The 13,283-nt window shown below is 41.9% G+C and overlaps 1 protein-coding gene across 9 annotated transcripts in view; it reads left to right on the forward strand.

Moving 5' to 3' along the window:
* RAD51B (RAD51 paralog B) overlaps positions 1–13,283 on the forward strand; it is an 848,991-nt gene that overhangs the window by 584,917 nt on the left and 250,791 nt on the right. The gene's annotated exons all lie outside the window — the stretch shown is intronic.

The following is a 13,283-nucleotide window of genomic DNA, read 5'->3' on the forward strand; positions in this document are numbered from 1 at the left end:
GAAGTCTGGTCTGACAAACCACAAATGGGATTATATAAATTTTCAAGTGCCCTAGAAGGAGTAATGAAGTAAATGAATCCTGACTAAGCCTCACACCCCCTTGATGAAATAAATATTATGACTCTCTTATTTCAACAAATTGGAAAGAGGTCTTTTTTTATATAGGAGGTTTATTTAAACGAACTTTCTAATAATATTTTCATTTCTATTTAGGAGGCACCCTGAAATTATGGGACGCTTGAGGGGCGAGCCTAAAGTACCTAGTAAATTGTTGACAGAACCAATATCACTCAAGCTGCTGATCCACACTTGAATCTGTAGGCTTTTCTCAAAGTCCCAGTTTTGCATCTTAGAAGTATTGCATCTTGGAAGTATTGCTTTGCATCTTGCAAATATTCAGTGTTTCCTTTTCGGTGATAGGATTCTCAGTGTCCATTTTATATTTTCAAAGACTCAAATATCATCACAGTGAAGACTTCACTGACACCAGCTGTGATCCATCCCTCTTCCCTCTGGCCCACACTTGCACCTGGCTCTTGTCTCTATTCTTAGACTTCTGAGCCCTGAATTATGAGCCCCTTGAGGTCTGTGACTGAATTTATCTGCATACCCTCAAATGTAAGGGCAGTGCTTGACACTTACACAGTAGATACATTTATTTTGAAAGACAGAGAGAAAGCAAGAAAAAGAAACACGCTCCATGTAGCTACTCGTGAACCCAGTCTGAAGGACGAAGGACTGCTTATTTAGAATCATTCTTCCGTATAGAAATTGAGTTTTACAGTTTAACCATTCCTTTAAAATGTTAGTAATTGTCGGTTTAAAAGGTTAGCATCAAACCTCAACAATTATAAGCACATACCTAAATAGAAATACTGTAAGAATACTGAACATAGGAATACTTTTTGTAGAACCAGCCTGCTGGAGTCTATGGGAGGATGGGAGTCAGGCTTCCCTTGGAATCTTATGGGATAGCCTTTGTGTAAGCAAGCCAGAACCCTAAACACAGACCCAGGCTGAGGGAGAGAAGGGTTCTGCAGCTGCTTTCAGGGACCAGATAGCATGAGGACTTTGGTGTGAGGCTAGGAAATCTTTGTTGCTATCTTCTACAAGTCTTAACTTCTCCTCTCTGTGGTTGGACAGGCTTAATGCAAGACTGAATAACTAAAGAAAAGTTGATACATTCTTTTCCCAGATAAGCCGAAGGGTAGATTTGGGGCAGCATGTCAGGCTTATATTCATATTCACCCAAAGAAAGATATTGAGGATGATGTTTTACCTGATATAAGTCATAGTTGTGTATCTCCCTACTCTTAGATTCCTCCTAAGAAGGATTCAGGCTTAGTTGCCCTAACTCAAAAGGAACCTCTCTCCCTTGGTAGCATGGGTCCCGGTCCTTGTACTTGTTCTCTTGTTTTCTACTCCAGCTCATCTGCTGTTTCTAGGCAAGGAGAATTATGTGAGTATGTGTGTGTGTGACTAGATTCTGCCAGAGGAGAAGTTCGGCTGTGCTGCAGGGGTAGCAAAAACTCTTTTTAAGCATAAATATCTGCAGAAATAGCAAAGGGAACATAAAATCCAGTCAGGTACATTGTCTTGGGTATAAATGTCCCCACCCTTTCCAGAGCTGCTCAAGTGTGAAATCCAAGCCCCTGCCCACACTCTTCCAACAGAAGTGCTCTAACAGGTATTGAGTGGATTGGGGAAATGAATAAAAGGGGAACCCAGAATGGTGACGTTAAAAGAATCCCTTTTTTTCAGGCAATGTATTGGCAGTAGGCACTAGGCAAATGTATTAAAATGTGAGGCAATCCTACGGAAAGTGTGCGGTCCCAGTGAATGAATACAGCGAGGTGCTACTCACAGTGCAGGGACCGAGAAAGGGCAACACACTGAGAAGGGGCCCTGAAAGTCAAGGACCCAAGTGGACATCTCCTATTTCCATCTTCACATCTGAGATAAGAATACCTGTATCTTTCCTACGACCTGCAAACAAACAAGCAAACCGTGGGGATCCCTTTGAAAAAAGTCAGTATATCTAAGAAATCACTATTTCTGAATGATCCCAAGTAGAGAGAACTTTCTCTTAAGAGGGTTCCATTGGAAATTGCCAGCGGAAAATACACAGGTACAATGACTCCCACGCTACAGATGGAGGGTTGCCTTTCCCATGCTTTGACCACGATAGACCATGTACCTTTGCTGAGGGGGAGAGTCAGTCTTTCCTAGGAGATTTTGAGCCAAATAAAATAAAAACAAAACAAGGGTGAGAGAACCACCATGATGTTTTAAACATCATTTTTTTATCCAATAGAGTTATCACATTAGCTGTTACCACCATTTCAAAAAGGTAAAGGCACTTTAACACCAAAAAGTAGAAAGGACATATCTAGAAGAAAGAATACATGTATTAACATATTTAAACTGAAAACATTTCTTTTTATGGCAGACTTTAGCACATGTCCTTACTTCTCTCTTCGAGGCGCATGAACTCCGAGCATCATGGGGACAAATGACTGGTCCTCTTACAGAGCATGTCCATGGTTTACCCTTTAATGAGCCACTCATTTCACTAGCATTTTATCACCTCTGTTATTCTCCTCCAGCTCTGACTTATTTTATTTTTATATACTGTTTGTCTGGTACCAAAATCCCTTGTGCAATGACCCTCCCTGCTCTAACTTGCTAAGTAAACTAGGCCAAATACCTGGGTAAAAGATTTCTAGAGAAATCTGAGCAGTTGCAGGAAGTGGAAGAGGCACAGGGCTTTGGAACCAAATGGAAGACCCTGTTGTCTGGCTTGGGAAGAAAAATATTTTCAGTTGGAAAACAACATGGGAAACAGCTATGAGATCTCTTGGACAAGGTGCTGCCCTGAAAGTCAAGGACCTTGAAATTTATTTGGCTCATTTGAGAATGAAGATTGGACAGGATGCTGTATTTTAGCCTTAGCTGGTTAGCTGTGAGTGAGAAGAAAATGAGCAACCTTATTGGCTAGGGAAAGGAAAAAGGAAAAAAGGGTTCAACAACGGCCTAAATTATGAACTGATTTACAAATGAATCAGCACTTTCACTAGAACAAAAAGCATTTAGAATATGACAGTGCCCATCTGAGATACAGTCCAGAGATCATCTTCGCCAGTGAGTCTCAAGTACAGTGAATTTAAAAATCCCAGGTGTTTGTGAACGATGAAGATCCCAGGCCCCATCCCCAGTGCTGGATTCAGTGAGGGTGGTGGCAAGCCTGGGATTGCGGTTTATAGCAAAAGCACTTCGGGTGATTCTTACTTGGTGTTCTTCAGTCTCATACTCCATTCTAGCCCCTTTGTTTTACAGATGGCAGTAAGCAATTGATATTAACCGATTTATTCAGGGTCACACAACTAGTAAGTAGCAGAAATGGAACAGAAATTCAATTCTTTCAATTCTGAATGTGTTGCTATTTCACTTTACTCTGGCGACTTTTAGTAGAAAGATTCTAGGCAAAAAAGTCCCCAAACCCAATCAAATTATTGGGTTTGCAGGTGATATGTTAATATCTCTCATGACTTTCAGTGGTTTGTAAAGAAATCCTAAAGAACTGTGCAGGAAAAAAAAATTTAAGCACCATCTCACCCCACATTGCAATCAATTACAAGATAAAAGTTATCTTTTAAATTCTTGAGCCCAAATATGAATATGTGACTTTTTACAAGTTAAACTTCACAGTGAGCATGAACTCCTCAGTCAAATGACTTTCCTTATAGACAACATATGCCACAAGGCTAGCTCTGCTACCGCTCTCATACAGATGGCCATTTGTGCTCACGGACGGCCCCACTTAAATCCTGGCTTCCTAGTCCCCATCTTCATAGACTAAAGGTGTGCAATGGGAGAACCAACTTTGTCTGATCTTACGAGCATGGGAGAAGCTTTTTGGTTATCACATTTTTGAGTCAATCAATCTTTATTTTGAAAAAGCAGGGCAGGATAGAGGGAGGAAGAGAGGCTGAGGGTAGGCAGCAGCCTGTGTGGGAACCCATTTCCTGCCATCCCAGGGTCCCATACTTGTAATGGACAGCATCCTTGCTTGATTCCTGTGCACCAGGTGATACTAATTTAAATTCCTCTTTATTTTCTAGTGATGCAAGGGAGTTTGCCTTTCCTGAGTACCTATGAGTTTGCAGGGATCATTTTTGACCCTTTGTGTTTTATTTCCATCAATTCCTCTAATAACCCTTCAGCATAGATCTGATCATCTCTATTTTTACAAATAGAGGAACTTAGCTAATAACATAAGTAACTCGTATTCAGTGATAGCATCAATATTTGAAACCAAGTTTGTATAGTTCCAGACCTTCAGTTCTTTTTCCTGTACCATGTTCTCTGAGATGTAAGGTGGTGGTTGTGTTACTGGAAAGGGATCCCCATCCAGACCCCAAGAGAGGGTTCTTGGACCTCATGCAAGAAAGAATTTGGGGTGAGTCCATAAAGAGTCTACTTTGTGCCAGAGTTCATAGAGTAAAGTGAAAGCAAGTTTATTAAGAAAGTAAAGGAATGAAGTATGGCTACTCCATGGCAGAGCAACCCCAAGGGCTGCTGGTTCGCTGTTTTTATGGTTATTTTTTTATTATATGCTAAACAAGAGGTGGATTATTAATGAGGTTTCCTGTAAAGAGGTGGGCAATTCCCAGAACTGAGGTTCTTCCCCTTTTTAGACCATATACGGTAACTTCCTGATGTTGTCATGGCATTTGTAAACTGTCACTATGTTGGTGGGAGTGTCTTTTAACATGCTAATGCATTATAATTAGCATATAATGAGCAGTGAGGACCCCACCAGAGATCACGTTCATTGTCATCTTGGATTTGGTGGGCTTTGGCCAACTTCTTTACCGCAAACCTGCTTTATCAGCAAGGTCTTTGTGACCTGTATCTTGTTCTGACCTCCTATCTCATCCTGTGCCTTGGAATGCCTAACCTCCTGGGAATACAGACCAATAGGTCTCAGCCTTATTTTTCCAGCTCGTTTTCAAGATGGAGTCGCTCTGGTTCAAACGCCTCTGACAGTTGTCACTGTTTTAATTTAGGAATAAAATGAGGTTCTGGAAAAGGAGGCCTTGACTTGGTGATGATTCTGCTGGGTTGCAATGAATGGTCTTTATTATCTTCCTCTCTGACTTTTCCCGAACAATGATTAGACCTAGAATGTCATTTGGTTTACCTGTAAAACTTACTGAGTTATATATTAGAATGGCACCTCCCACCCTGGGGCAGGAATATAAAAGCAAGGAGATGAGGAGCTTCTTCTTGCTTTTTTTCTCTTACTCTAGGCATTTTTTGGCTTTGAAATACTCCTGGCATATGCCTGTGATTCTGAAATGCCCCTTCCTCTGCCTGTGTGTGTGAGATTTGAAAGCTTGTCACCCATGTGGCCAAAGCAGGGCCAGCCTGGAGCATTGGTCTTCTGGCTGCTGTTGCTGGGGGAGCATCCCTGCTGTGAGATGCTACTCCACCTGTGCCTGTGGCCTCTGCTTCTCTCCTGGGGTAGCTGTGGCTGGGAGGTGCACAGCATGGTACAATGCTAGTTTTCATTTCAAGTCCTTTCTTGATGTCACTGATGGGTGCCATGAGTGGAGTGGGGGGCCTCAGGCCTTTCCAAATTCTTAATAGCTTATAAAATTAAGAGTAGAGGAGGCTGGGTGCGGTGGCTCACGCCTGTAATCCCTACACTTTGGGAGACCGAGGTGGGTAGATCATGAGGTCAGGAGTTCGAGCCCAGCCTGGCCAAGATGGTGAAACCCCATCTCTACTAAAAATACAAAACTGAGCTGGTTGTGGTGGCAAACGCCTGTAATCCCAGCTACTCGGGAGGCTGAGGCAGGGAACTGCTTGAACCCAAGAGGTGGAAGTTGCAGCGAGCTGAGATCGCGCCACTGCACTCCAGCCTGGGTGACAGGGTGAGACTCCGTCTCAAAAAAAAAAAAAAGGGTAGGGGTAGAGGAATGGGAAGAAGACGAAAGGTTGACATTGTGGAGGTTTGAGGAGAAATGGATCAAATAAGTCTCTAGCATTCTGTTTGAATTTATGTTAGTCTGATTATGTTACCATAACATTTTATGATATGCTACACATTATCTGACGGGTGATTAATTTTCAAATGTAATACAGATCATTGAGCTTTCCTGATTTCTGCCACTGAAAATAATTTGGAATTTTCAGTTACTGCAAAGTTGACATAAGTCACTCACTCCTTCCTTCCCTTAATCTTCACCTTACCTTGTTGTCCCCTCCCTGCCCCCAAGCTTCCCTGGATTTTTAAATAAGCCAGTGGCTCCTGGCAACTGTCTTGGAATGCTTGAAGCCAAGGTTTTCTTTTCACCGAGAGTCTCTTTCTGGAAGTTTCTCTTTTTACCTTAGCAGAGCGTAAGAGTTCTTGCATCTCAGACAAAGACTGTGTGTGCTTGACTGTTGGACTCTCATTTTATTGTTACCAAAGGGACCATGATTTTGAGAACACCTTTGGAGAGCCCAGCTCCCATGGTTGTATCCCACTGCCCATTTTCTGAATCCTCAACTCAGAATTGGTGATGAAAGATTGAGCTGGGATTATGATCTGTGATTCTCTAACAGAATTCTCTGAGTGTCAAACTCCGGAAAGAGGCACATCTTTTACAAACCTTAGAGAATTAGAGCTGAGGCACTGGTATGTCTGGGAGGGATTGAAAACAATCCACCCAAAGCCCCGGCAGCCCTGGCTCTCTGGTTGCTTTACTGAGTCTATTCATCCGTTTATTGAGAGTCTACTTTGTGTCAATTATTCTGCTGAGTGCTTTGTGGGCATTTTCTTTTTCAAGCCTCACAACAACTCTGTGAGGTGGGTATTACTAGATATACTTTACAGTTGGAGCACATTGAAATTTATAGAGTTTGAAAATTTTTCTCTAAATCACATGGCTTCTAAGGGGCAAAGCCAGAACTTTCCTTTTCCTTTGCCTCTCCCTCCACCATCACATACATACACTCCCTCTTTTACATCCCTAGGTTCTTAACCTTTATTCTACACCGAGTACCATGTTCATGTAAGATTATTCATGCATGTTACTTGGAATTAATTGCAAAACAATTTTTTTTCAACCCCTGTGGTGTGGTCACCTTCAATGCTTATACTTGGTGGAATACCCCTTCAAAGAGTGGAATGATCCATTGCCTCGAGAGAGCTTTTTCAATCTCCGTTTAGTAATGATTAGTTATTTCCTTATAACCGTGTGGCTCTGTGTGACAACAGAACACTTTTCAGGAAGAATGAACTCTACAGGACATGGTCTTCTGAATCTCACCATTCAATCAGGGGAAGTTCTAGCTCTTCCTCTCTGTTCCAAGTACTAGCCTTTCCAGCCAGTGCCTTTTCTGTGCTCTGGGTTTGGCTTCAATGTTCTGTCATTTATTGTCAAAGAAGAAAGAGAAGTCTCTGTGGCATCTTGCCCACAATGGGGACGGACCTGTGCTCATCTCTGTCCTCCAGTGAGAACCTAAGGGTCCAGGAGGTATAGTGGCGCATCCCATAGATACCTCCCTTCCCTCATGGATGATACAGAATGACATATAAATGATATCTATTTCTTCACTTTTTCCTTGCAAAGTCATTTTTCCACACGGTAATCCATTTCACGGTTTATCTTTAAATCCTTTCTCAGTTGTCTATTCTTCTCTGAAAGTATTATCCCAGCATCCTTATGAAGATTCCGTCAATGTCTAGTAAAATGGGAAAACCCTCTAGTAGTACTATGTTTTTTGTTTGTTTGTTTGTTTTGTTTTGTTTTTACTGGTGCCTCTTTATAATAACAAGATTTGGTGGCTCCAGGATGGCTTCTAACCCTTCAACAGCTGTGCCTATACCAACCTGTTCTCTCTTATTTGTAACTATTTATACAGTGTTCTCTCCAGATATACTGTTCCATACTGACCTGCATTGGAATGTTAGGCTCTTCTTTGTGACTGATCTCTCTTTCCTACTTGTGACTCCATTCTGACACTAGCTTTGCCTTTTTATATCATCCTCCCTGCTTTTCTCATGTAGATTTGCTCAAAGATTCCCATGACTCCAAGATCCCTGTAACTGGCTCTGCTGAGTCTGTCAGCATTTGATCCCTTTGACTTGAGGAGGCCAGTCCTTCTCAGGAACCACCTGTAATCTCTTTTTTTCCTTAGAGACAGGGTAGGGTCTTGCTGTGTCGCCCAGGCTGGAGTACAGTGGCATGATCATAGCTCACTGCAGTCTTGAACTCCTGAGTTCAAGCAATTCTTCCACCTTAGCCTCCCAAGTAGCTGGGACTACAGGTACATACCACCCACCTGGCTATTTTTTAAATTTTATGTAGAGATGGGGTCTTGCTGTGTTGCCCAGACTGGGCTTGAACGCCTGGTTTCATGCAATCCTCCTGCCTCAGTCATCCAAAGGGCTGAGATTACAGGCATGAGCCACAGCACCTGGCCTATACCTATAATCTCAGTTTGAATTCAACAGTAGTCTCTAGGACCCTTCTGTGTAGGGAATCTTGTTACATGTTGTGGTTGTTCAAAGGCCAACTATTTTCAGAGAAAACCCACTGAGATAAGTTGGATGAGTGACTATGTAGTCACTATGACACCTTGGTCACTTTTTTTCATATCCTAATAATCTAGTATTTTTCCTCAAGAAAAGGTATATACTGTGGTTTGAATGTGTCCCCAAAAAAGCATATGTTAAGTAGTAGTTTACTTAATGGCCATTGTAAACTATTAAAAGGTAGGACCTTTAAGAGGCGATCAGCCCATGAGGTCCCTGCTCTCATGAATGGATTCATGCCATTAACAAGAGAAGTGAGTTTGTTATTGTGGGAGTAGGTTCTTTATAAGAACACAAGTTCAGCCCCCATTTGTCTCTCTGTCACCCTCTCTTTGCCCTTCCACCATGCAATGATGCAGCAAGGAAGCCCTCACCAGATGCTGGCCCCTTGATTTTGGACTTTTCAGCCTCCAGAACTGTAAAAAAATAAATTTCTGTTCATTGTAAATTAGCTAGTCTGTGGTATTCGGTTATAGCAAGACAAAATGGACTAAGACAGAAAATTGGTACAAGGAGTGTGGTGGTTGTTATAATAAATACCTGAAAATATGGAAGGGGCTTTGGTATTGGGTGATGGGTAAAGACTGGAAGAATTTGGAGTAGCAAGCTAACAAAAGCCTAGATTGCTATAAATGGAGCATTAACAGTAATTCTGGAGGACTCGGAGGAAGAGAATCTGAAACTTCTTAGAGATTACATAAATGATTGTGATCAGAATGTTAGTAGAAATATAGACAGTAAAGGCCACTCTTTTTCCCCCCCCTTTTTTTTTTTTTTTGTGACGGAGTTTCACTCTTGTTGCTTGGGCTGGAGTGCAATGGCACAATCTCGGCTCACGGCAACCTCCGCCTCCCAGGCTCAAGTGATTCTCCCACCTCAGCCTCCCGAGTTGCTGGGATTACAGGCACCTGCCACCACACCTGGCTAATTTTGTATTTTTTTTTTTTTAGTAGAGAAGGGGTTTCTCTGTGTTGGTCAGGCTTGTTTAGAACTCCTGACCTCAGATGATCCGCCCGCCTTGGCCTCCCAAAGTGTTAGGATTACAGGCGTGAGCCACACACCCGGCCCAGTAAAGGCCATTCTGATGAGGTATCAGATAGAAAAGATGAATATCTTATTGGAAACTGAAGTAAAGGCCATGATTGTTATGAAGTGACAAACAACTTGGTTGAATTGCATCCATGCCTTGAAGCTTTATGAAAAAGCAGAATTTAAGAGCAATGAACTAGGACATCTGGTAGAAGAAATTTTAAAGCAAAACATTGAAGAACCTGTGTGGCTTCTTTTAACTGCATACAGTAAAATGAGAAAATAGAGAAATAATTTAAAGATGGAATCTATAATTAAAAGGGATCTGAAGGATTCTCAGCCTGGTTGTGTGGTAGAGAAAGACAGAGAGCATTTTCCGGAGAGGCAATGTGTGACTAAGCAACCATTTGATAAGGAGATTAGTATCAATAGAAGAAAGCCAGATGCTATTAATCAAGGCAATGGGAGAATGACCCTGAGGGGATTTTGGAGATTTTTGAGGCTTCCCCTCCCATCACAATCCCAGAGCTCTAGGAGGGCAGATGATTTCCAGGGACAGACCCAGAGTACCATCCACAGGCTGACTTTCCAGGGCCATCTCAGGACTCTGCCTTCTGCATCCCAGAGGAGCATTTCTCTGCCACCCAGTCATAGCTCAAGCAGGCCCAGGTGTGACTCATGTTGCCACTCTAGAAGGCACAAGTAGTAAGCCTTGGTGGTGCCCACATAGTGCTAATTCTGCAGGCATGCAGAATGTATGAGCTCTTAGGCCATGGGAGCCTCCACCTAGATTTCAAAGGATATATTGGATAGCCTGGGCACCCAGGCAGAAACTTATCACAGGGGCAGAGCCGTGGCAGAGAGCCCCAAATAGGGCAATGCTCACTGGAACTGTGGGCTTGCAGCTGCCACAGAGAGTCCCCTCTACACCTAGTATAGCTGTCATGGCAGGGTCACCTGAGACTCCAGAACTGCAGAGCAACCAATGTGCAGCCCCAGCCTTGGACAGCTGCAGGAGCAAGACTAACCCATAAGAGCTGCTGTGAGGGCTGAGACTAGCAAAGCCATGGGGTTGGAGCTTCCCAAGGTCTTCTGGGTACAACCCCTGCCCTAGTTTGTACGGAAGGTAGAAATGGAGTAGAAGGAGGTTATTCTGGAGCCTTATTTGAGGTTGTTTTCCCTGTTGAGTTTTGGACTAACTTGGAATCGGTTACTCCTTTCTTCTTTTTTATTTCTCCCTTTTGGAATGGGAATGTCTGTCCTAAGCCTTTCCTATCATTGTATTTTGGAGGCACATAATTTGTTTAATTTTATAGGCTCACAACTAACGGGGAATTTGCTTTAGGATGTATCATGCCTTGAGTATCACTCATAAATGATTTAGATGAGACTCTGGACTTTGGACTTTTAAGTTGATGCTAGAATGAGTTAACACTTTGGGGCTACTGGGATGGAATAAATGTATTTGTATGTGAGAAGGACATGAATGTAGGGGGCTGGGGCCAGAATGCTATGGTTTGAACATGTCCCAAAAAATACATGTGTTGGAAACTTAATGACTATTGTGATAGTATTAAGAGGTGGGATCTTTAAGAATTGATTTAGGCCATAAGAGCTCATCTGTCATGAATGGATTAATGCTGTTATTGTGAAAGTGAGTTTGTTATCACGGGAGTGAGTTCCTTATAAAAATTTGAGTTTGGCCCCCTTTTGTCTCTCCTTCACCTTCTCTTTGCCCTTCTACCATGGGATGATGCAGCAAAAAGGCCATGGCAAGATGATGGCTTCTCAGTCTTGGATTTTCCAGCATACAGGACTATGAGAAATAAATTTCTGTTCATTATAAATTACCCAGTCTGTGGTATTCAGTTATAGCAGCACAAAATGGACTAAAACAGTATGTATTACAGCTTAAAATCTTTAGTAATAAATCTTCTAGAGACTGTAATTGTAATAATAATCCTTTGTGTGTACTCTAGCCACAGACACAATCCTCTTCTAACTCTTCCAATTTTTTTTGCATTTGAAATTTTTTTTAATTTTTATTTTTTATTGTGATAAGACCACTTAACACGAGATCTACCCTTTTGACAAACAGTCTAAGAACACAATACCATATTAACTGTATGCACATTGTCATACAGCAGATGTCTGGAACTTATTCACATTGCGTAACTGAGACGGTGTATCCACTGAAAGAAAACTCCCGATTTTCCACTTCTCCCAATCCCTGGAAATCATCATTCTGCTCTGTTTCTATCTTTTTGACTATTTTAGACACCTCATAAGTGGACTTATATGATATTTGTTTTTCTATGACTGGCTTATGTCACTTAGCATAATGTCCCCCAGGTTCATCCATGTTGCATATGGCAGGATTTTCTTGTTTTTTAAGGTTGAAAAATATTCCATTTTATATATCTACCACATTTTCTGTATCCATTTATTTGTTGATACACCTTTAGATTGTTTCCATTCCTTGGCTATTGTAAATAATGCTACAAGGAACATGGGGGTGCAGATATCTCTTTGGCATAAGTTTACAATTTTTTTTTTTTTGAGATGGAGTCTTGCTCTGTTGCCTAGGCTGGAGTGCAGTGGCCGGATCTCAGCTCACTGCAAGCTCCGCCTCCTGGGTTCATGCCATTCTCTTGCCTCAGCCTCCTGAGTAGCTGGGACTACAGGCACCTGCCACCTCGCCCGGCTAGTTTTTTGTATTTTTTAGTAGAGACGGGGTTTCACCAGTTTAGCCAGGATGGTCTTGATCTCCTGACCTCGTGATCCGCCCGTCTCAGCCTCCCAAAGTGCCGGGATTACAGGCTTGAGCCACCACGCCTGGCCAAGTTTACAATTTTTAAAATATAATTTCAACTTTTATTTTAGATTCAGGAACACATGTGCAGGTTTGTTACATGGGTATGTTATGAGATGCTGAAGTTTGAGGTGCAAATAATCCCACCACCCAGGTAGTAAGCATAGTACCCCTCAGGTATTGTTTTAAACCCTTTCCCCCATCCTCCTCTTCCCCATCTAGTCCCCAGGGTCTATTATTCTCATCTTTATGTCCATGGGTACCCTGTGCTTAGCTCCCACTTATAAGTGAGAACATGTGGTATTTGGTTTTCTGTTCCGATGTTAATTCACTTAAGATAATGGCCTCCAGCTGCATCTATGTTGCTGCAAAGGATATGATTTCATTCTTTTTTATGGCTGTATATGTAGCACATTTTCTTTATCCATCCATTATTGATGGGCACCTAGGTTGATTCCATGTCTTTACTATTGTGAATAGTGCTGCAATGAACATACAAGTACATGTGGGTTTTTTTTTTTTTTTGGTAGAACAATTTATTTTCCTTTGGGTATATATACCCAGCAATGGGATTGCTAAGTCAAATGAAATTTTTTAAGTTCTTTGCAAAACCTCCAAACTGCTTTCTACAGTGGCTGAACTATCTACATTCCCACCAATAGTGTATAAGCATTTTCTTTTCTTCACAGCCTCACCAGCATCTGTTGCTTTTCAACTTTTTAATAAAGCCATTCTGACTGGTGTGAGATGGTATCTCATTGTGGTTTTGATTTACATTTCTCTGATGATTAGTAATGTTGAGCATTTTTTCATATGTTTGTTGACTACTTGTATGTCTTCTTTTGGGAACTGTCT

Source organism: Theropithecus gelada, chromosome 7b (assembly GCF_003255815.1).
Source record: "Theropithecus gelada isolate Dixy chromosome 7b, Tgel_1.0, whole genome shotgun sequence".
NCBI classification, from domain to species: Eukaryota; Metazoa; Chordata; class Mammalia; order Primates; family Cercopithecidae; genus Theropithecus; species Theropithecus gelada.